Source organism: Herpailurus yagouaroundi, unplaced genomic scaffold (assembly GCF_014898765.1).
Source record: "Herpailurus yagouaroundi ecotype Mexico unplaced genomic scaffold, PumYag 211, whole genome shotgun sequence".
Lineage (NCBI taxonomy): Eukaryota > Metazoa > Chordata > Mammalia > Carnivora > Felidae > Herpailurus > Herpailurus yagouaroundi.
Window position 1 is genome coordinate 8,652,807 of NW_024412442.1, and position 24,405 is coordinate 8,677,211.

Here is a 24,405-nt window from a genome sequence, read left to right on the forward strand (position 1 = left end):
CAACATCACTCATCATTAGGGAAATGCAAATCAAAATCACAATGAGATATCACCTCACACCTGTCAGAATGGCTACAACAACACAAGAAACAAGAGATGCTGAAGAGGATGTGGAGAGAAAGGGAAAGGAAAGAGAAAGGGAAAGAGAAAGAGAAAAGGGAACCCTCGTGCACTGTTGGTGGGAATGCAAACTGGCGCAGCCACTGCGGAAAACAATATGGAGGGTCCTTAGAAAGTTAAAAATAGAACTACCCTATGATTCAGCAATTGCACTACTGGGTATTTACCCAAAGAATACAAGAACACCAATTCAATGGGATACAGGCACCCCTATGTTTATAGCAGCATGATTTACAATAGCCAAATTATGAAGGCAGCCTAAACGTCCATAGACTGATGAATGGATAAAGAAGATGAGAGAGAGAGAGAGAGAGAGAGTGTGTGTGTGTGTGTGTGTGTGTGTGTGTGTGTGTGTGTGTGTGTTACACAGTGGAATATTATTCAGCCATAAAAAGTTAGGGTCAGCAGGAGGCAAACCATAAGACACTCTTAAATACAGAAAACTGAGGGTTGATGGGGAGCAGGGGGGAGGGGAAAATGGATGATGGGCACTGAGGACACCACTTGTTGGGAGAGCACTGGGTGATGTATGTAAGCAGTGAAGCCAAGAGCACACATTACACTCTGTATGTTAGTTAACTTGACAATAAGTTATATTAAAACAAAGACAGTGATCTCTGTTTTGTTTAAGTATGCCTAGTGGGTACTCAACAAATATTTGTTGAATGAAAAAAAAATTAGGGTTAGGATTCTTTTTTGAAAGAAATCTTGCCATTTGCAATGACCTGGATGGAGCTAGGGAGTATTTTGCTAAGTAAAATAAGTCAGTCAGAGAAAGACAAATAACATCTGATTTCACTCATATGTGGAATTTAAGAAGCAAAACAAACAAGCAAAGGGGAAAAAATAAGAGAGGCAAACCAAGAAACAAACTTTTAACTATAGAGAACAAACTGATGGTTACCAGAGGGGAGGTAGCTGGGGGGATGAGTGAAACAGGTGATGAGGATTGAGGAATGCACTTGTCCTGATGAGTACTGGGTGACGTACGGAAGTGTTGAATTACTATGTTGTACACTTGAAACTAATAGAACACTGTATGTTGACTAACTGTACTTAAAATAAAACTTTAAAAATTAAAAGTAAACAGCAAAAAAGGTCAAAAATTAAAAATGTATAAGAATAAAAATAAAAAATAAAAAGTGTTCGCCAATGCAAGTTTGCCAGATGTGACCTGATGTTCAGATGGACAACTGCTAGTATTATTGTGGCCAAAATATAGGACTCAGCATTAAGTGGTCAAATAAACGATACCTTATTAGGCACTCTTACTCATTATGGCATATGACTTCAGTGTCCCTCAGAACATACGATAGACAACTGATAATATTTTGCAAAATTGGCTGATTTTTCTCAAAATTGTTACACATAATCTTATTTTGACTCTTTGCTGTGTATGCAGTGCGATCAGAGAAACTGACTGCTATTTCTCCAAATGCTATTAAGGAGAAGGCAAGAGCTGGGATAAAATTAGCTGAACCTTCCAGGCAGTTTCCGGTCCTTATAGCAGAGAGCTTTATATATTTGACCCTTAGATAAAATTAGAAGCTCTTTAATGAAAGACCATTTCATGATTAGCACTGGATTGATAGCATAAAACAAATCACATTACTGCAGTGGCTTGTTCCCTCAAGATGCTCTTAATGAGCATGAAAAATGCAGGTCCAGGGAGCCTCAGTTTCTACCGTGTATAAATCTCAGAGGATTCTTATGGCTTCTCCCCTTCATGAGATGCTGCTAGAGTCATTGTGTTGGGTATACCTGCACAATCCTGTAGAAGCCAATAAGGTACTTCCTCTGCCATGAAAGTGTTACTGGGGCACCTGGGTGGCTCAGTTGGTTAAGCCTCTGACTTCAGCTCAGGTCATGATCTCATGGTTTGTGGGTTCAAGCCCTGCGACCGGCTCTGTGCAGACAGCTCAGAGCCTGGAGCCTGCTTTGGATACTGTGTCTCCTTCTCTATCCCTCCCTCTCCCGCTCATGCTCTGTCTCTCCCTCTCAAGAATAAATAAACATTAAAAAAAATTTTTTTAAGTCTTATCAATGCTTCCTTCATCTGTGAGAGTACCATTTTGTGAGTCATAATTTAAGTAAATATTAACACAATAATAGAACAGGGCAAAGAATTGTCTCTGGTCTTGCATTATGCCATGATAGTTTTTGCACACTTACTACTTTGTAACACTACTTGTAGAGAGTAGGGGAGGCATCTCTTCCTGGTCCAAATGGAAGGAAGGAAGGAAGGAAGGAAGGAAGGAAGGAAGGAAGGAAGGAAAAAAGAAAAGAAAAAGGAAAGGAAAGGAAAGGAAAGGAAAGGAAAGAAAGAAAGAAAGAAAGAAAGAAAGAAAGAAAGAAAGAGAAGAAAGGAAGGAAGGGAAGGAAAGAAAGAAAGAAAGAAAGAAAGAAAGAAAGAAAGAAAAGAAAGGAAGAAAGAGAGAGAGAGAGAAAAGATGACTTTTGTCCATCATCACCATAAATCATGTTGGTACAAAGTAAGAAAGTAGGTGTCCCAAGGGAGTGGGCCAGTGACTGGGTCATGTAACTGGGTGCTTGACTATAGACAAACCTTTTCTGCTGGCTTCTCCTAAGTTGCCAGTTCTCAAATGTCTGTTGTGCTCAGACTTGTAAAATAGTTCAGCTGTTAATGGGGAAGGGACTGAGAAATCAGGGAAGATACTATGTCATTATTACTGTATTTTATGTATGTCCCTCTGGGGGAAATTTAAAGTGCTGTATTGGCAAGAGCAATTCAACTCTAGCTTTTGAAAATATGGATTTCCTTTCCCAATGTTAACGTCGGGTAAATGAACTTATCTATTATGTCAATGTACTCAACACAGGAAGAGCATAAACTCAGGTACTTCCTTCACCTTAGACATTTTTCAGATCCCAGTGTCCTCCAGGAAAATCCAGTCACCTAGACAGACCCTTCATGCTCCAGCTTTCAGTAGAAATACCCCTTATGTCCAACCAGAAGAAAGAGAACATTCTTCCTAATGGAAGGCAGAGAGGGAAATAAACTTTTGTAAGCATTTCCTATGAGCTTCTTCCCAGGTTCTTCACATCCAATAGCTCAATAACCTTACGAAAATATGCCTAAAATTCTCCAGACTGTTCCCTTCTTTATTGAAAAAAAAGAGCTACGTCTTCCTAATTCGTTTTACGTAACACCTGGCACAACGAAGTCTTTCACTGGAAGAAATGTAATAAAGACTATGACAAAGGTGAGGATAAGGCAAACAGCAGTCACCTGCTTTCATTTGGCGCAAAGGAAAAAAAGAAAGTGCTCTACATAAGCGGTACTCCGAGCAACCCATGCCATGGTACCAAAGCTCAACACAGTGCAGGGGTGCCTGAGTGGCTCAGTCGGTTAAGGCCATGATGTCCCCCCAATCGGAGGGTTGGAGCCCATGTGGGGCTCTGTGCTGACAGCTCGGAGCCTGGAGCCTGCTTCGGATTCTGTGTCTTCCTCGCTCTCTGGCCCTCCCCCGGTCGTGCCCCCGCCCTCTCTCTAAGATAAATAAACGTTTAAAAAAAAATTTAAGTTCAATACGGTATGATTAAACACAATATTCGAACATTACACTTTTCAAACACCTGAAAGTCATCTTTTGACAGATAACTGGGCATTTTTTGTAGTTTCCTCGGTGTAACTTCATGAAGTTCCTGCCCTCAACATCATCTGACACTGACCTTAAGGCTGTTACAAAGCCCGTAGGATGACCACAGTTCAGTAGGGAGGGAGTCAAGAGGAGCCCAATTCCTGTCCTCACAGTACGTGGTAATGCTCTCCATCCCTTCTCTGTCCTGCCCCCTCTGGACTGTAGCTCTTCTGCGTTTGAACTCCGTCTCTGAGCTAATTCTCGTTCTGTGCGCTTGCTTTGCATCTCCTCATGACTGTTTCTGCCGGTCCTGAAGCGCTCTTTCTAGGGAAGGCTGCGTAGGCACACGGGGAATGGGTAGGGGCCTGGCTGCTGTGATGTCATCCAGGCATTTCTTACCCCTGCGCCCTCTTTCTCCTGGGGAAACGGGACCCCCTTCCCCCGAAGATGAATCATTCTGTTGGGAAGGCCAATGTCTCTGTCTTCAACTGGTACAGTGAGGGCACCGAGTCCCTAGCACTTTCATGGATGAGGCTTCTTCTGCGCGCTGACTTCCAACATGAAGCCAGTCAGGTGACAGGACTTGTATTTTCTTCCGAGTGGTGTTCACCTCGGTTGCAACCGCGTGCCCTTGTGATCCTTTCAAATGATCAGTTAGCAGGTTGTCAGAGCTGGAGTAAGCTGGGCTCCAAAGTGGCCGCGGAGGGAGGCGCGCACCGGCCTCGGGTGCGTGCGGAGCGCGCCCGCGCCCCCGCGCGCCGCCCTCATCCCTGGGAAGCCTCTGTTCCCTGGTGAAGGAGTGCACAATCCTGTTTGGGCTAGGCTGTTTTAGAAGGCCTGCTGTTACCTAACAGGCATGGCACGTTACATGTGAGTTTCAACATTCTGGGCCTCCTCTGTGTGCACACCCCCCGCGCGGTGGCTTCTCGCCCGGGCTGTACCCCGGCACCGTGAACCCCCCTTCGCTTTTTCCTCCAAGCCCTTCACGGTCTGCGATGGCCGTTTGCAGGTTGGCCACGGAGCCTAAGGTCTTTTTATCCTTGGTGGGCAGCTTGAAAATGAATTTTTCGTTGTGCAGGGTCTCCGCTGGGGCTTGCGCGCATCCCGCAGCTTTGGCGAACGCTGCCGCCCAGGCCCCGGGACTGGGCGCGAGAGGAGACGGAGAAGTCACTGGGGCGAGGCCGGTGGGTGGTGGACACTTGGCCCCCGAAGGTCCCCGCTCCCACTGCTCGCGCCCAGCGCGGCCGCTGAGGATAAAGGTACCAAACGGCCATCAAGACAGCCAGTTACCATTTGGCTGTTCATCAGAAACCATGCAATGTTTGCGGAAGGGTTGGGTCTTATTTGGGGTAACTACTTCGCAGTCTACTTAATATTTGTAAGAAGATGAATCTTTTTTTTTTTTTTAATTTGTTTACCAAAAAAATGAGACTATTCCTGGTCATGAATCTTCAGGTCTAGACTTGGGCGGGGGGGGCATGGGGGAGGGTGGAATGTGACCAGAAAGCCTCTGAGGTCTAATGTTGGTGGTGGGGGCGGGCCTTAAAGTTTGGAACCAGACAGATGGATTTGAATTCTGGTCGTTTACTGTGCAATCTTTTTTTTTATGCTTATTTATTTTTGAGAGAAAGAGAGACAGAGTGCAAGGGGGGAGGAGCAGAGAGGAGACCCAGAATCTGAAACAGGTTCCAGGCTCTGAGCTGTTGGCACAGAGCCCAATGCGCGGCTTAGAATCACCAACCATGACACCATGACCTGAGCTGAAGTTATATACTTAACCAACTGAGCCACCCAGGCACCCCTATTGTGCAATCATAATGCCGATGTCTTCCTTTTTAAAGAATTGCTCAATTGTGTCTGTACAAAAGGCAGGTGAATTTTGGTGACAGTCTGTTATCAGCTGATTCAGGTGGCCACTCCAATTTAGCTGCTGTTCCAGATGTCTTTTTGCTTTTAGAGCAAGTCAACATGCTCTCTGTCGTGTGCTATGTAGCTGGGTATCTGGTCAATGCTGCATTATCTATTTGTGTTGGTAAACACCCACAAAAACAGTTTGCTTTGAGCTGGTAGGACCAGAAATCCACCTTCCCTGCCCAAGCTCAGGGATATAGAATTCTCCAGTCCTCTGTCACTACGGCCCCTGCAGAGACTGATCATTCTTCCACTTGACAAGACATCATGCTGGCCCACTGTGTTGGCACTGCTATGCTGATGTGGACGTGGAAAGCAGGAGTTGCAACCATTCTAGACTCCTGGGTAGGACACCTGTGTATCAGCAGGTGGGAAATGAGCCCCTTAAAATTTTAGAGGTCTGCCACCTTAATGACGTTTCTAGGAGTCCAGTGTCTGAGGCATGTCGACAGTGGTTTCCAGTGTTCCCCCTGACCATGGAGAAAGAGGCACCGAGCCTAGCAGGGCTCCTTGGAGTTTGGAGATGACATGTACCTCATTTGCACCTGCTACTTTGACCCATTTTCTGAATTACCCTAAAGGCTGCCAGTTTTGAGTGGGCCCGCAAAAGAGAAGGATCTGCAACCGGTCTGAGCTGCAGGCGAGCTGCTCCGGGACTTTTGCCAGGTGACTCAGCAGATTAAATGGTGCCTGAGGTGTCTAGGGCAGGTAGGGGTGCTCTGCGGGGCCTCTGCCGGGAGAATCACAGAACACAGCTTTAGGATCTTAAAACACAGCTATATATCCCCTGCACGTTCCTATGAGGAACCGTGTCTAGCTTTTCTGGGGCTCCAGTAGAGACTGAGTGCTTGCCCAGGGACCCCCAAGTTATATATGGCTTGCCTACTCATGATAAATTAGAAGTAGTCTGACCCAGCAGACTACCAAGTTGGGTGTGCACAAGAGCCGTGCATCATCAAGTGGAAAGACACCTATGATACTGAGCCTCTGTAGGACCTACAGGCAAAATAAGTCCCACGAGCAGGATCCCACAACCCACACTCCTAATACACCCTCTTCTTTTTCGGTCATTACTTATGTCTTCGTGGGGAGTTCTGTGTGACTAGTTGACCAAGGAAGAGACTATTTGGGCCAGTTGATACATGGTTCTGCACGATGTGCCAGTGTCCCCAAAAGTAGACAACTGCAGCACCCCAGCCCTATTCCGGGATGGTTCTGAAGGGTTATGGGGATTCCTCCAGGTGTAAGAGCTTTCAAAGGTTGTTCCCTGGATGTTAATTTTCCCCGGAGGAAGACGTGTCCAGAGTTATAGGTCTTCATTGATTTGTGGCCCCATTAATCTGCAACCTGAAATTGGTGACCACTTTGGGCCCCTTAATCCAGGAAAGCAACAGGCACCAGAATTTAGATCAGTGACTGCCCCGTTTTGTTTTCCTCCCTATATTCACACTCCCAACTCAGGGCCAGCGACAGAAAGCTACATTTGCTCCCCAGACAGTCACATGAGGTGTCCTGCTCTCCTTAGCCCTCCTCCAGTTTCCCAGGGCCAACAGTCTCCAACCAGCATGGTGTGGAGTCTTGCCTTTTCCCCAGTAAGTGTTCCCAGTGCCCTGCTGCCTCGAGTGTCTACCAGGGATGGTGGCTCACTGCCTTCAGCAAGCTCCAGCAAGTAGCTGCTGGCTGTCCTTGCCGGAATTATATTTGTTTACCTCACAGTGTCATCTCCCCTCCCCCGCAAGGCAGAAGAGAAGCCAGGGAAGGACAGGAGAGGGGCTGATGCTCCAGGGAAACACTCAGGGCCTGGCTGTGGTTTGGTCTAGGTGGGCAGAGCGTGGCCTGCAGCGGCCAGGCGACTCACTCCCCTTGTCCCCCGGGCAGTCATGGTTCTGGAGGCAAAGCTCTGCCCTGGGGTGGGGAGGCTGTCCTGGAAGGTTCTGGGCAGCCCAGGCCTGCCACAGCTGCTCTGGCATTGGTCTGTGTGAATCACTAGCCTGTCTCCCACGTCAGCTCATTGGGCTCCATAGAGCCGATGATCCTTCATCCCCCACCTGAAGTGTAGTGAGTGTGGCTTGGCCACTGGAAACTCGTTTCATTTCTGCATCGCTGCCTCAGCTGCCCACCATATGAGAGAGGGAAGTGCTTTTCCTCTGTCTTTGCTTTCAGGTTCCTTGGAGTTTTGTTCTGGAAAACCTTGGACAAAGATTTCTGCCTGCAGATTTGAACTTGGACTTCCCGGAGAAGCTCCCAGCGGTCCCCTGCGAGCAGTGGCCCTTGCCGTGGGGAGAGGCGAAGGTCTCACCTTAGGGTGAAGCATCTGTCTGGGCGGTGGAGGTCCCTTCGGACACCCCCGGCTCTCCACCACCCCCGCTGACATTGTGGGCAGACGAGAAGCCACCAAAACACAGCGGGGGGGTTTTGCTGGCTGGTGGATCCTCCAGGTGCTCTCTGTGGGGTGCAGCCCAGAGGCCTGCTTGGGCTCCTGGAGCAGGGGTGCTGGGAGACCCCAAGGGGTCTGGGAGGGGTGGCAGAGGCAGAAGCTGTGGGATCCTGACACAGTTCGTGTGTCTTTGCCATTCTGGCCTGGCCAAGGCTGGCTCTCCCCAAAAGTGAGGAGTTCCTGCTGTGATCTATGCTGGTGGAGAGGTCACTGCTGGCGGTTGGGGGCAGGAAGGGCGGGGGGGGGGGGGGGTGGGGGGGAAGAGCAGGGGTCTTCTTTCCCTGCAAGCTGGGTAGGGAGCTGGCACCCTGTCCCCTGAGCCTCCTCAGGATCTGCCTGGCTCCTCTGAGTGATCTCAGAGTAATCTCAGGGTGGGAAGGTCTGGCTGCTGAAATTGTGCAGCCTGTGGCTGGCAAAGAGCCCGTGCTGTACCTTGGTGGATGGTGAGGACAGCGGCTGTTGGTTAAATCGGCTGAAGGCTCAGGCTTCAGGGTGGTGGCATAGCCCTCAGGCTCGGATCTCTTATAACGCAGGAGCAGATACATGGCCACTTCCCCATTGCATTTCTGGCCTGTCAGTGAGTCCTGGGTCTCTCCTTCCACGTGTAACCCACGAACACCCCGAATTCAGTCTGCCGAGGGCCCTGGTAGTCGGAGAATGGCTCCATGCGGGGTGTTAGTTCCTCGTATTCATGATCCACAATAATCCACGGAGACTTCCCAATTGGCTCCAAAGTTCCTCTCTTGCTGGGATTGAGAATGAGAAATTTCTCGAGCAGATTGTCAATTCCATTGACTAGAACTCAATGGGATATATTCCACTCAGTACCCCTCCCGGGGCTCTTTGAGTTTCTGTCCTTCAAAAGGCAGGAATCCATTGACCAATGTATACTGGATGACTTCCAGACTCCATACATCCCACCAGGTTGTACTTTGGGCCCTGGAAGAGCTCTGGAGGCAGCATGGGGGGTGGGGGGGCAGGGAGGGGCTGCCACAGAAGGCATGCAGCTTATTGTAAAAGATGTGTTTGCCACTGAAGCCAAAGTATGCAACTTGATATTCATGCTAGCACCCAAAAGTGGGTTTTCTGCCTTTAAATCTCTATGGACAATATAATTCTGGTGACGGCTTGCACAGCAGATGCTATCTGATGGCATCGGCCTTCACCCCTTTTCCTTCCCGCCAGAAGTCGCTAGGTGCTCACACACCTCCCCTCCACTAGCACCCTTCCTAGTAAGAGTGTTTCTTCAGCCTCCACTCCTTCAAATGTGTCGCTGTGTCGGATGTTCACTGCAATTGGAGTTCAGGGTGTCCTGAGGTCCCCTTACATTTGGGAAAAACTGGTGAGGAGTTTGGTCCGAATCAGTTCAAAGTTCACCTGATGAACTTGCCTTTATGGCAGAATCAAAAACACAACGCCAGACCAAAAAAACAAATAAGCAAACAAATACTAACAAACTAAGAAGAAAGGAAAAAGAAAATAATGAAGGAGAATTTAGAAATGAAAAATAGAAAAAATGAGAAAAAGAAAAAGTAAGTAAATAACCACCAGACAAAAAAAAAAACACTGAGGAGGAAACAGCTTATTTTGGTTAAAGTCCCTCAGGTCATTGAAAAGCTGCTTCCTGATCTACAAGGGTCAAGCCCAGCCAGGAAATGGGTTTGGTCCTTGGAATTCTTAAAACAATAGCTCCGTGTGAGGTCCTTGGAATTCTTAAAACAATAGCTCCGTGTGAGGTCATAGGAAGAAACGGACCTGTCAAGGCTGAGGATAATCCACAGTGATTTTCTCATTTTTTGGTCTCAAAAATCCCTCAGGCTTTTACAAATGGTAAGGACCCCAAAGAGCTTTTTGACTCCGTGGGTTCTAGCAAATTACACTTACCTTATTAGATGTTAAAACCTGTAGGATCCTTCAGTGGCCTTTTCTAGTTTGAAAATCGGCCACTGTTTTCGGCTTTTGAAGAGTCGTGATGTCTACACTCAAAATTTCAATTCCTTTTTAAAGTCTGAAGGATTGGTCTCAAATGATGCCACAACTTACGTAGTGTTGTGATACTGGGTGAAAATGTCCTGTTACATAACACACAATAAAGTACATTATTAACATCTATAAAGCTGGGGGAAGCTATAGCTGTCGTATTTTCATTTCCTATTTACGGTTTGGCCCAGTTTCTTTGGGGTGGAGCCCTGCCTCCTCACACCTCACACCTCACACCTCAGAGCTCTGCCTATCTCCCACTTCTGCCTGGAACATTCAGAGAGTCACATGGCTCCTTCCACGCCTCATGCAAGCCTTTGCTGTAACACCTCATCTACCTGTTGGGGTCTTACAACATCTCTTACATGTCTTAACTGCCACTCCTATCCAAAACTTTATATTATGGAAGTTTTCAAATATCTACAAAATTAGAAGAGTATGAAGGCCCTTCCGTAGGAATCTATCCTCGCACATCAATCATCAGCCACATTTTTGCAATCTTGGTTTATCCACAAATATTTCAGCCTGCGTCTTTCAATTAGTTACATTTTAGAAACATAGCTACCATGCCATCCTCAGATGTAACAAATTAACAGTATCACATACCAGTTCATATTCAAATTTCCCTGTTACCTGAAAGATGTCTTGTTACGGTGGATATGTTTGAATAAAAGTCCAAACAAGGTACGCACGTTGCTTTAAAACTTTTCCATAGCAATGTCATCATTCAAAATACAATGCATTTTACATGATGGCTTAATGTCTGTCTCTCCCATTAGAATATCAGCCTCATGCAGAGATTTTTGTTTTTGTTTTTTGTATCTTCAACACCTAGAATGGTTCTTCACATGCAGTAGTTATTCAATATTTATGGAAGGAAGGAAGGAAGGAAGGAAGGAAAGGAGGGAGGGAGGAAGGAAGGGAGGGAGGGAGGAAGGGAGAAGGATGTGAGGACTATGCTATGTAAACCTGGCCACATTTGTGAGTTTCTAGCTCTAAAACTTTGGACAGCTTCTCAGAGTCTCCCATTTCCCATCTTTAAAATGGGACTAATAACGCCTGACTTTGCACAGTGTTTGTGAGAATGAGATGAAGTATGAGTGCGGTGCCTGGGGCTACTACGTTTTATTTTTCTCCAACTTAAAGGTCTTGAGATTATCTCGGGGTTAGGCTAAGCCCTAAATTCAACGACAGTGTCCTTGTGACAGAAAAGGAGAAGACGCAGGGCCACACAGGGAAGGAGACCATGGGGAAGTGGAGGCGGAGACCGGATAATGCAGCCACAGGTCCAATAACACTGGGAGCCACCAGACACTACGAGAGGCAGGGATGGATTCTCCCCAAGAGGCTTCGGAGGGAGTTTGGCACCGCAACACCCTTGATTCTGGCTTGTGGCCTCTAGAACTAAGTGAATACACGTCCATGGCTTCGAGCAACCATGCTGGGAATGGTTTGCTATGGCAGCCAGCCGCAGGCAGCACAGAGCACCATGGAGCAGTTAAGAATCCTGGAGATCAGGAAATCTCAGTGGGTTGACTTTAACTATGGGGGAATGCTCTAGCTTTTCGATCAAGTACTGCCGTTCCTGAGCTATCACGTGCATGGTGCCGTGCCAGGCAGACCCGGGAAATCACAGGGCTCCGGCACACTGCCTCTGCCCACAGGAGACCTGGGGAGAGAGGGCACACGTTGAAATTGTAAAGGAGGAGAAGGACAGTGTCGTGGGTGAGCGAAGAGCTTGCATTCTGGTGTCAAAGATAATATGCAAGTTTCAGCTCTCCTGGGAGATTTTGGGGAGGATTTCTCAGCTTCCCTAAGCCTCAATCTTCTCATCTATAAAAGGGCAATCATAACCAGGCTGGCCTTAGAGGCTTGTGCGGGTGCCCCGTGTAGATAAACAACAGGGGTCTTCCCGAGTGAGTCGGCACCACTCCGGCAACCCAATCCCACACTGTCCCTCCAAAGAAATGCTGCTCTGGGCAGCAGAAAGGGTTTGCTTTCCCCCTTCTGGGACCCTGGGGCGACCCCACGGATGCAAGTTTCAGATCTCTTTGGCTGGTTGACCTACCATTGTGTAAATGGAACTGCCACACTGCTGGTGAGGGACCTAGAAAAGTGTGAGGTCTGGGCCCTTCATCTGCCTATATATTTGCCCCTGGGCATCATGAAAATGGAAAGGCATCATTTTATTTTTAGTTTCTCTAGATGTTTACTTATTTTTGAGAGAGCGACAGAGACAGAGACAGAGCATGAGCAGGGGAGGGGCAGAGAGAAAGGGAGACACAGAATCCGAAGCAGGCTCCAGGCATTGAGCTGTCAGCACAGAGCCCGAGGCGGGGCTTGAACTCATGAACCACAAGATCATGACCTGAGCTGAAGTCGGATGCTCAACCGACTGAGCCACCCAGATGCCCCGGAAAGGCATCAGTTTCGCAAAGCGTCCAGGTGATTAGCACGGCTACTAGCACATAATAATCTCTCCGAAAGAGTAGCTGTTATTATCACCAAGAGCAAGAAGTCAGTAATTCCTGTACAGATTTATCAGAGCAGTTTCAGGGAGCAGCAGCCCACTGGCTGGGGGGTGGAGGGCTGAGACAAGGTGCCATCAGACAGAGGAGCTGTGACATGGCCTTGAAAGGCCAGCCTCAGAACAACAGGAAGCAGTTGTTATTAAAGAGGTGTGGCCTGAGTGCCATAGACCAGGAAGAACAGGAGGCTTTTCAGTGGGCAGCTACCAGGGGAGGGGGCAGAGGCTGGCAGGAGCCAAAGCCCAGAGGCCAGAAAGTTCAGGGGGGTGTTCAGGGAGCGGCTGGGAAACTGGACCCCTGTCCAGTTGGAGCACATGTTTGGTGCAGACAGTGAAACTGCAGAGAGCAGTCTCAGGAGAGGGCGTGTGGTTCTCTCAGCCCCCCCCTGGAGTGTGCACCGCTCGCCCCAACTAAGGGGAGTCTCCAGGGGCTGCTGAGCCAGCGGTGGGGAGTCTGTGCAAACAGGCAGTGCGGTGCGTCTGTTCTAGTGATGAGGGAGCAGAAGGCAAGCTGAGGGCAAATCACAAGCTAACATCCCATAACCCCCAACACCACCCCCAGGTGGATCCACGTGTGACACTCCTCAGGCAGTCCCGGCTGCTGCCCGAGAACAAACGAAAGGGAAAAACAAACGGTTAGCTGATAGAGATCATAGTCGGTTAGCTGATAGAGATCACAGCCATGCGGGATTCATCTCCACCAGTTTACAACTGTCTTAATGATTTATAAGGAAAAAAAGCAATCTTATCAGTAGCCAGACCTCCAGAGACCTAAAGACTCAATTTCCTGGAGCCCTAACATCACCCTCCCCTCCATAGGATAGAAAATCTTCCATAATCACTCACCCCTCACACATGTAATGTAGCTCTTTCTGTCCCTGGGTCCTGTTCCCATGCTATAATAAAAACTATCTTTTTGCACCGAAAACATCTCAAGAATTCTTTGTTGGCCGTTGGCTTCAGAACCCCACTCCCAACCACATCAGCTTGGCACCCAGTTGTGGGAGAGGCTGAGTTTTATCAGCTGGACTCTGAGCCTCGGTGTAAACTTGGTGAGTAATTCTTCTTCTCTTCCTTTACTTTGACTTCATGGTCTTATTGGAACACTTTGACTCAGGCTGCAGTCCTCTAGCCCATGGCTACTCTGCGGGGAGGAGAAAGCCCACCTTTTGGCTGGAAATTAGTACCCTGGCCAGAATGGTAATAAGACCCCAAAACGTGATGCCCTCTCTTTACTCCTGTCTTTATATAAAGTTGTCTGTCTTGGGCAAGGGGCAGCCACCTAAGTCACCAGGTCGGCTGCTTATCTTAAGACTCCCACGTGAGGTTTCCTCCTCGTTGGTCTAATGTGATCCCCTCCACATCCCTGGTCTAGCCACTTCTGCCCCCAGACCGCCACTCAGAGCCGGCCGAAACCCATACCTGACTGAATTAAAACCCACCCGGGGACCGTTTCCTAGGGAAGCTGGCGATAAACACTACATGTGTTGGAATGTCGCTTAGATCATGATGGATTTCTGTCCTTACTGTTTTCCATCAGTGTGCCCTACTGACTAGATTACAAAATGGGGTGATTTCCCTTTGTAAAACTTTTCTAGTGTTTCTCATGGGTTAAAAATGGCAAGTCTTCAAGGCAAGGCAAATGATAGTATTTTGGTCCATTCACTGGCACCCATTTGTAGCCCAGGATACAGTGGGGAAGCACAGGGGTTCTAGCTAGCATCCCTCCTACAGGCCCTTTACAGCAGGATGATGGTCAATAGTAATTTCATTCAAGGGACACCTTGGGTCTCTTTGACACCAGGAACCTCTGACATATCCTGCATGAGATTCCACCCAGTAGTGGGGGGGGGGCGGATTTTTGGTAATGGACTTTCCCTACTTTTCTAGGAGCATGGGATCTTTTCCTTCAGTCCCCCAGGACTCTCCCTTGTAATGCCTTTTAACCCACTGGAATCAATTCAGATTGCAAGATCTAAGAACAAAAAAACTGATCTGCTCTGTAACATTGCATAGCCTCGGTACTCCTAGGAGTTGAGGAAAAATGGCCCATTAGTGGGACATTAAGCTTCAGTACGATCTATCACTTAGATCTCTTCTGCAAGACGCAGGGAAAATGGACTGAGGTGCCCTATGACCAGACCTTCATGGCCCTAAATCAGGATCCCGATCTAAAGGCCTTTGCAGAACGTGTCTAACCACCAACCAGGTTGATAAGCCCCCTCTGGACAAACTAGATGATGACTGTCTAAATAGGTCCCTTCCTCCTACTGGAGGAATCACTGGCCAGTCCAGACAAAGAGGACACTGGCTCTGTTGCTGTCCCTCCTCCTTATAAACCCCAAGACCCCTCTGCTCCCAGCCCAGATGGACACATCAGGAGCAGGACGCCGTATCTTCCAGGAATCCCACCTAAGTTTGGAATGCAACCTCTTAGGGAGGTTGCTAATGGAGAAACACATGGCACAATCAGAGTCCTCATCCTGTTCTCCATGGCAGAACCAGCTCAGATAAAACAACAATTAGGATGAGATTCTGAAAACCCTTCTCAGTTTATTGAGGGCTTTCAACAATTATCTATTATGTTTGATTTGATCTGGCAATATATATAACATAGTAACTCATTGTTGCACCCCTGAGGAGAAGAACCATATCTGTGCAGGGGCTCAAGAGTTCACGGATAATCTGTCAACAAGAGATAGGAAAGGTTATCCTGTAGGGGGCGCGGCTGTCCCAAATACTGAACCACACTGGCATTACCAAGAGGCTAGACAGGGAAGGGAGAGATGAGGTCATAGGATCGCTTGTTTAATAGAAGGGATGAAAAAAAATTCTCTAAACCTGTAAACTTTGGTAAAATTCAGGAAGTTAGTCAAGTAACTGATGACAATCCAGCTCTATTGCAGGGTCTGGACCCAACCTCACCTGAAGGGAAACTGTACTAAGCATGCATTTTATAAGTAATAGGTGCATTTTATAAGCACCTGATATCCGCCAAAAACTGACTAAAATGGCTGTAGGCGCTCAACCCCCAATGCAGCGCCTAGAAGTAGTGACCGGAGTCTTTAATGATAGAGATGTGGTCTTAAAACAAGAAAAGGACTGGAGCGCTACATTGCAGGGTAAAATATGGGCTCAAGTATTGGCTGCCACTATTGTGGATTCCCCACAACACCAGACTCACCAGGGGCTGAAGAAAAAGCCAGGGTGTGGGTGTGGCCAAATTGGACATCAAAGAAAAGAATGTCCGAAAAAATGCTTTCCCCCAGCACCATGTACTGTCTGTGAGAAAAAAGGACTTTGGAAGAGAGACTGTCCTCATCTCCAGAGAGAGGGGAGGACAGGAACTCACTTCCCTGCTGGAGAGCAGGAGCCTGGGGTCCGGCATGACGTGGTGGTGGCCCTGAGGCTGGTCCCACTCCCTTTGACATCAGAGCCCCGGGTTACCCTGGATGTGGAAGGTGAGTTTGCCAACTTTCTTATCGATACAGGAGCCACTCACTCTGTTCTTACTCAGGACTCTGGCCCTACTTGTCTTTCTAACCATGAAATTGTTGGCATAGAAGCGGAAACTAAATCGTGCTGTCAGACAATGCCTTTGACCTGTAAATATCAAAGTCAATCAGTTACTTATGTTTTTCTAATCCTTCCATCTTGTCCCATGCCATCACTTGGATGAGACTTAATGTATAACCTAGGAAGCAGGTTTGTTCTTACAAAAGAAGGGGACGGCTTGTACTCTAACACCCGGAGAGCTAAAACCTTACCCTGACATCCCTTCTAATATCTGGAAGGAAGTAAATCCACAGGTCTGGGATTGCGATGTCCCAGGATGGGCTCTTAAAGCCCAATAAGTAAGGGGTGCCTGGGTGGCTCAGTCAGTTAAGCTCAGGTCATGATGTTGCCATGCTGACAGCTCAGAGCCTGGAGCCTGCTTCAGATTCTGTGTCTACCTCTCTCTCTTCCCCTCCCCTGCTCGTGTTCTGTCTCTCAAAGATGAATAAATGTTAAAAATTTTTTTTTAATGTCTTGGTGATATCTCCCTGCCTCAAGGGACTATATAGTTCAATATGTGGACGATATTTTAATCTGTAGTCCCACAAAAGAAATGTCTGATAACAATTCTATAACTTTACTTAATTTCTTGGCAGACAGAGGGTATCACGTCTCCCCTAAAAAGGTGCAAATATATAAACAGAAAGTACAATATTTGGGAAATGCGTTAACACCAGGTCACCGTACCCCATCTAATGACAGGAAAAAGGCTATATATTAGATCTTGTACCCCAACCTAAAGAAAAACAACCCCGTACTTTCCTAGGTATGGCAGATTTTTTGCTGCCCTCAGATTCCTGGATTTGGGCTCTTAGCCAAACCATTGTATAAATTAAAGGCTTTGATGAGGAAGCTTTACTTGGGACTTAAAGCCCAGCGGACGGCCTTTCAAATGTTAAAGGCTGCACTTGGCTTTACCAAACTTAGAAAAACCTTCCACCTCACAAGTAGCAGAAACACAGGGACAAGCTTTGGGGGCTCTTACCCAGAAGTGAGGAAAGGAAACAAGACCCGTGCGCTAGTTTTCAAAGTCACTTGACAGTGTAGCTCAAGGGTGGCCGGCCTGCCTTCCAGCAGTGACTGCAACAGCTCTCCTGGGAGAAGAAGCTTCAGAACTTACCATGGGACAAGCCCCTGACAGTATGACTCCACATCAGGTCCAGGGTGTCCTAGAGACCAAGGGCCACCAATGGATGGTGGGACGCCCACTTCCTAAATACCAGGCTGTGCTTTTAGATACTCCAGAAATAATACTTACAACCTGTCCAGCTTTGAACCCAGATACCCTGATGCCCAGGCCTGACCACCATACTCCTGGGTGAGACCGTGACCACTCACAGATTTTTTATCTTGTGTAGTCCACCCGATCAGACTTCAAAGATTCCCCTACTGAAAATGTAGATGACAGTGGGATTACTGATGGCAGTGAAAGGGTGGGCCTACGCCGGCCAACTCCATCTTGTTCTGTGTCCTTCACCTTGACCACACCTCCTCCCCTTGAGTAACCCCCCAGCTCACCTGCCTAACAGGACTCAGACCCTTCCCCAGCCAATCGGCTGAGGCCACAGCCATTACCTCACCAACTGTCCCTAGACCCCAATAAAACCTTTGTCCTTTTGAAACTCGCTCTCTCTCCCTGGTATCTCACTGCTGCGTCAGTGCAGGTAGGGGATTGAGCTCGAGCTAGCTCGAATAAAGGCTCTTTTGCTTTTGCATCGGACTCGGCTCCCTAGTGGTCTTTGGGGATCACGAATTCTGGGCATAACAGCAGTAGCCTCATCAATAAGGGAGAGAGAAAAGCTGGACAGACTATAGTTTAATTAAGGCCATTGAGGCAAAAACCCTTCCAGTAAAAACTTCTGCTCAAAAGGCTGAATTAATAGCACTTAACTCGTGCTCTTCAACTGGCAAAAGGCCTGACAATGAATATGTATACTGACTCCAAATATGCTTTTCTGGTGCCACCTTTCCGGTGGAGCAACCTGGAAAGAAAGGGGAGTGTTATCAAGCCATAACTCCCCAATCAAATATGGGCCTGAAATCATTACTCTTCTTGAGGTGGTCCACCTACCAAAGGAGGTAGTTGTAATTCACCTTGAAGGACATCCAAAGGACATGACCTTAGAATTTAAGGAAGCAATCTGGCAGACTGTGCGGCCAAACAGGCAGCACAAAATAAACAAATATTAAGTTTGATACCAGCCTCAACGCCAAAAAAGTCCATAGACTCCAGTCTATTCAGACCAGGAAATTCGCATAGCCCTGGAACGAGGATATTGCAAAAATGCACGGGACTGGCTTGTTACTAATGAAGGGAAAGTCTTTATACTCAAAAATAACCAATGGAAGGTAATACGGGGTTTACACCAGGCTACTCATTTGGGCAAAAATGCTTGAAAGTTTCTAATTAAAAATATATTTGATGGAGTAAACTTAACGACTACAAGAAACAGGTCTGCTGATCCTGTATTGTTTGTGTCCTAGTAAAAATCCGGGAGGCACATTCCGCCCTCCCCCACGTCTGAACCCAATCCAAAGGCGTGGATCATATCCAGGAGAGGGCTGGCAGCTTGGTTTCACACAAATGCCTCCTTGCAAAGGCTGTAAGTTCCTACTCGTGTTTGTGGGTACTTTCGCTGGATGGATTGAGGCCTTTCTGCAAAAAAACTGAAAGAGCCATGAAAGTAACCAAAGTTTTGTTGTGAGAAATTATTCCTAGATTTGGCCTTCCACAATCCTTCCAAAGTGACAATGGTCCTTCTACTGCGCAAAAACTCAACAATAAATAGCACAAGCTTTAAAAATTAAATATTTTCAGGGGCGCCTGAGTGGCTCAGCCGATTAAGTGTCCGACTTTGGCTCAGGTCACGATCTTGTGGTTCGTGAGTTTGAGCCCCATATCGGGCTCTGTGCTGCCAGCTCAGAGTCTGGAGCCTGCTTCGGATTCTGTGTCTCCCTCTCTCTCTGTCTCTCCTCCGCTCACGCTCTCTCTCTCTCGAAATAAATAAACATAAAAATTGTTTTTAAAAATTAAACATTTTCGATGTTCAGCCTGGCATCCACAGTCCTCTGGGAAGGTAGAGAAAACTAACCATACTTTAAATGTTTTTTTAATGTTTATTCATTTTTCAGAGAGAAAGAGAAACAGAGTGTGAGCACTCAGGAAACCAATGAGCAAACTAAAGTGTCTTCTTGCTCCTGTGCACCTGTAGAAGATCTTAAATTCCTCTTCAGATGATGATGAAGATTGCATATTTTCTCTTTGTTTTCACCTATCTTTGCTGACAACTCCTTCCTACAAGGCGCTGAACTACAAAATCAGACAGCTTGTTGGGTATGTGACGTTTTGCCCACGTCAAGTACATCCGGGCCTCGCTGATGGGTTTCCCCTTTACAAGGCACTGATTGACACTCTCTATATACTTATATTTCAGAAATAATACATAATGATACTACGTTTCGTGATAAATCTATCACTAATCAGAATGTTTCTTCCTGACCCATGATCAATAGGACATGGAACTTACCAGGACATAACCAGACTTTTTCATACCCTCAAACTCTTAAAATATTGGCTAACTTTACAAACCCACAAATTGATTCCTGCCAACAAGTGCCTAAGTTCCAAAATGCTACTTATCACTATACCGCAGATGGCATATATCAAATTTGGGATGCATATTTATGGCTCATACCCACCACTGGATAGCTCAGTCAAAAGTCAATTTTATGCTGGGAGCAAAGAAATCATACATATGATACCTGGGCAAATAGCATGTGACATTTAGGATGGCTGTCATTAGAAAGTTGTTCTCACACCATTTTGCTTCAGGCTGCTGACTGGTTTGCTGCTGGTTGGATAAGGCGACCTGGAATCAGATGGCCAGCTTGAAACGAAAGACGCTGGTTATGTGGGATAACCTGTGACTCTGGCTTCCTCCAAGGTGGACAGGTCGTCCTACCTCAGGTTTTGCCTGGACTCATGGGTATGTTATGAAAACCGTCACTACCCCAGCTAATCTTCCCAACTGAAAACAAAGATGGACATGGTCTGTTTTCCAATGGCATGATCATTTGGTGTCCATTTTTGCTCCATTTGTAATTTGAAAGTGTAATTTGGCTTATGGAAGCCCTTACTAAATACACCCTAAAGGCACTCGCTGATTCACAGAACAGCTTCTCCTTATGTAATACTGAAGTCGCACAGATACACAAAGTGGTTCTACAAAACAGAATGGCTTTCAATGTCCTAACAGCAACACAAGATGGCGCATGTGCCATTATTAAAACAGAGTGCTGTGGGGGCGCCTGGGTGGCGCAGTCGGTTAAGCGTCCGACTTCAGCCAGGTCACGATCTCGCGGTCCGTGAGTTCGAGCCCCGCGTCGGGCTCTGGGCTGATGGCTCAGAGCCTGGAGCCTGTTTCCGATTCTGTGTCTCCCTCTCTCTCTGCCCCTCCCCCGTTCATGCTCTGTCTCTCTCTGTCCCAAAAATAAATAAACGTTGAAAAAAAATTTTTAAAAAAAAAAAACAAAAAAACAGAGTGCTGTGTATACATCCCAGATTATCAAAAATGTCACAGGGCTATTAAAAGATATGAAGGATCAAACTGAGGTTCCACAAGATCCCTCTCTCTCTCTCAATGATTGGTTACATTCCTGGTTTGGAGAGAGTTATGGTCAACTACTAAGGGTCTCTTTGTTGGACTTCTCATCTTTATAGCCACATTAATCCTAATATGTTGGCTTCCAGTGCTATGACTCCTGCCATCATCCCAGAAATCAAAAATGCACTTTTGTTCTTCAACATTTTCTAAGATGAAAAGGCATTAGGTTTTAGGAGGCACTGCACACAGGCTCACATAGTAGCAACTGAGTTAGGCAAAAAGGAGGGATAGTTGTGAACTGTGAGGGCTTTGTCATGTGTCAACTTGACTAGACCGAACCGTTTCCCAGAATTTCCTTCTCTGCATGTTCCCAGGCAGGGTGTCTCAGGACACATCTTTGTATGCGACGTGGGGGGGGGGGCCCTAGAAAAGAAGTCATTTTGCTTGTGATGCTTGGAAGGGCAGGGCAGGTGTTTTTGTAGCTATGGCACACTGTTGCTAATCTTCTGGCTCAAACCCTTGGTGTGCCAGACCCACAACTCTTCCACCTTGCCCTGGATCCTCCTTCAGCTTCTCCGAGTCTTGGGCCAGTGTGCTCTTAGCTCCTTGCTAAGGACACCAGCTTCTCCTCCAGAAGAAATTGGGAAGCAGTGACAGCTGGCTTGGAATCCAGTCCATTGCTGTGGGGACGCAGAGTGCATGGCCCCAGACTGTCCCTTTCTCCCCGTGTCACGTCCACCTTCCTTTCTCCACTGCCCGCAGGCAGACTTTATGCTCCAGCATCAGACAGGAAGACAAGAGCCCCACAGAGGCTGTTTAGCCAGATCTCACAACTGCGTAAAACCAAATTCCTATAAGATATACATATATATCTCCCAGGGGCTCCATTTCTCTCACTGAACCCCGACCAATAATCAGACACTTCGTGAAACCAGGGACTCAGAAATTCATGGATCTAGTTTTATTTCTGCCAATTCTAGTCTTGACAATTATTTTACCCTTTTAGGCTTCAGTTTATTTAAAGTACGTAAGTTTTAGCAAGGCATCCATTTACATCCCATCCCAACTCAGAGGCTATCAAACCGCCGACGTATGCCAGGTGCTTCAGCAAGAACCCTCTAACGGCAGTGAACAAAGGCTTTGTTATGACTTCATTCATTTCCACGTTATCGCCAGCCCTCAACCTCCAAGTTTGTGTGACAGCACTGGCAGCTCAGGTCACAGTGTGACCTTTCTATTCCAGAGCATCGTTGTGGAGAGAAAGTTCATCTACAAAGGGCAGTGTTTGAAAATGGAGGTGCTGGGCAAGGCTCAGAAAAGATAGGGTGAGAGGAGTGTGGATGTACTTGGGCCCATCATTTAAGGAAACACTCACAATGAAGGTCATGCGTGCAAGGGCAGTGTTTATACCACCCTGAGACCGAGCGTCTCCTTAAACTTTACACCGTAGGTCCTCACTCACCTGCCCTAGCCCCAGTTCTGGTTCTGGAGTCAGACCACCGGGACTGAATCAAAGTTCCATCGCTTGCAAATTGATCTTCTGCAGGTATTTAATCCCTTTTAGTCTGCTTCCTGATCTCTACAAAGGGGATAATCACAAGACATATTACAAAGCTGTTTCAGAGAGGAAATACAATGGTATATGCAGAACAATTAAAAGAATTCGTAGAGCGTGGTTAAGGATCAATAAATGCTAGCTATCCTTACTTTTATTTGTATTCTATTCAAATATTAGAGGTATAGAACCATGCTTCACACATGGTTGAAATTCAATAAATATTGACTGAATTAACAATGAAGAGAAATGATGGATGCAGGGTGGGTGGATGGATGGATGGATGGATGGATGGATGGACAGAATATGTTTTCCGAGTTCAGTTTCCCTGAATTTCCCCTCAGCACTCGAGAAAAAAATAGACAAACCACAGGGAACCATCATTGATCCATTATTGATGATTATTTTTAAGCAGAGGAAATCACTTAGAAGGTGCTTTTCTGCCCATGACTGGGTTTGGGGCTGTGACTGGGAGCAGCGGGTGCCTCCCTTCATTCATGCATTCCTTCCAGGTAAACAAGGCAGACACTGCAGTTTGAAACCCCCCTCCACGCCCCAGTGTCTTTTATTCTATGGTCATTTTTACACAAATAACAGTCCCTTCCCACTCTCCTTATGGGAGCATACCCCCGCTTGTTGTTTTGGTTTTGTTTATTTTGAGAGAGCAGAGAGACAGACAGACAGACAGACAGACAGAATCCCAAGCAGGCTCCACACTCTCAGCACAGAGCCCAACGCAGGGCTCGATCTCATGAACCATGAGATCATGACCTGAGCCGAAATCAAGAGTCAGACGCTTAACCGACCGAGCCACCCAAGTATCCCTGGTTTGTTTTGTTTTTAAGGGATCCAGTCTCTCTTAGCTGAATTACAAAGCTAACTTGAAAATACAGAACACTGCATAAAAGTGGAGGGCACGGTGATGTCTTGAGGACCAGTTCTACAAATCTGCCTCTTTTCTTCAGTCCCTCTCTCCTGGGTCAGAATAAATCTTTGTGTAAATCAGGCTCAGGGCCAAGAGTCTCCAAGACACCAGCAAGAGGGTGACAACAAGAGAAAGAATGATTCTCACCGAAGTAATTTACTGAGTTTCTTTCTCAGGCAGTATGTATTATCAAGGGTGGTTTAATCTTCTCAGTTCTAATGATGTCCCATCTACACAGGAAGAGAGAGAAGAGGGGACAAGACATGTGGTCTCCTTATATAAGACCTCTGACAAGCAAGAGAGGCCGTGCTAGACTGACTCCAAAACTCAAGTCCAAAACAAGAATAGCTGGGATGTCGTCACTGTGTCCAGAAGGCATACAAACAAGACTGAGGAGAGAACTCTCTCTCTGCTTCAGTGTGTCGGGGGCTCTGGAGGAGGCCCGCATAATGGCCATGCAATCATAAAATGGAATTAACATTGATCAGCGGCTTACAATTTGCCAGGCACCAAGCTTTTTTTTTTTTTTTTTTAATTTCATTTAATCCTTATACAAACAAATATGATAAGCATCAGAGGCAAAGAGAGGTTAAGTAACTTTCCCAAGGACACACAGCTAGAAAATTGCCCTATTTTACTTCAGGTCTAGAGGACTCAATAATTAGATTATGTTAGTTTGGAATATTAGCCAAAAAAAAAAAGTAGAATTATAAAGACAGGCCCCAAATAGTTCTTCATGCTTTGGAAAAGGCAAGAAATCTCACAAAATAGAATTAAACTGTGAAAAATATAAAGTTTAGGTTAAAAAAAGTACTAATAGAAGCACATAGAATATATATCATTGATACAAACATACAAATTATATGAATATAGGGCTGCCTGGGTGGCTCAGTCAGTTAACCATCTGACTCTTGATTTCAGCTCAGGTCATGATCTCATGGTTGGTGAGTTCCAGCCCCGAGTTGGGCTCTGCTGATTGTGAATCCTGCTTGGGATTCTCTGTCTCCCTCTCTCTCTGCCCATCCCCTGCACATGCTCTCCCTTTTCTCAAAATAAATAAACTTAAAAAAACACAGATTATATGGATATATAACAGAATATTATGTAATGTGTGATAGAATGTCCACTTTTACATATTATATATAAAATATATTCTGATAATAATACAAATACTATACAATATTCTGAT

The 24,405-nt window shown here is 46.5% G+C and overlaps 2 long non-coding RNA genes across 2 annotated transcripts; both read right to left on the minus strand.

The window, feature by feature from the left end:
• Positions 1-8,300: 8,300 nt before the first annotated feature.
• LOC121016591 (uncharacterized) lies at positions 8,301-11,916 on the minus strand. Its single transcript, XR_005784373.1, has 3 exons — positions 10,684-11,916; positions 9,955-10,142; positions 8,301-9,460 (listed from the first exon to the last, which is right to left on the minus strand). It is a non-coding gene; the product is annotated as an uncharacterized LOC121016591 (long non-coding RNA).
• A 4,634-nt stretch (positions 11,917-16,550) lies between these two features.
• Positions 16,551-23,854, minus strand: LOC121016592 (uncharacterized). Its single transcript, XR_005784374.1, has 4 exons — positions 23,364-23,854; positions 22,199-22,315; positions 19,895-20,001; positions 16,551-17,301 (listed from the first exon to the last, which is right to left on the minus strand). It is a non-coding gene; the product is annotated as an uncharacterized LOC121016592 (long non-coding RNA).
• Positions 23,855-24,405: the final 551 nt, after the last annotated feature.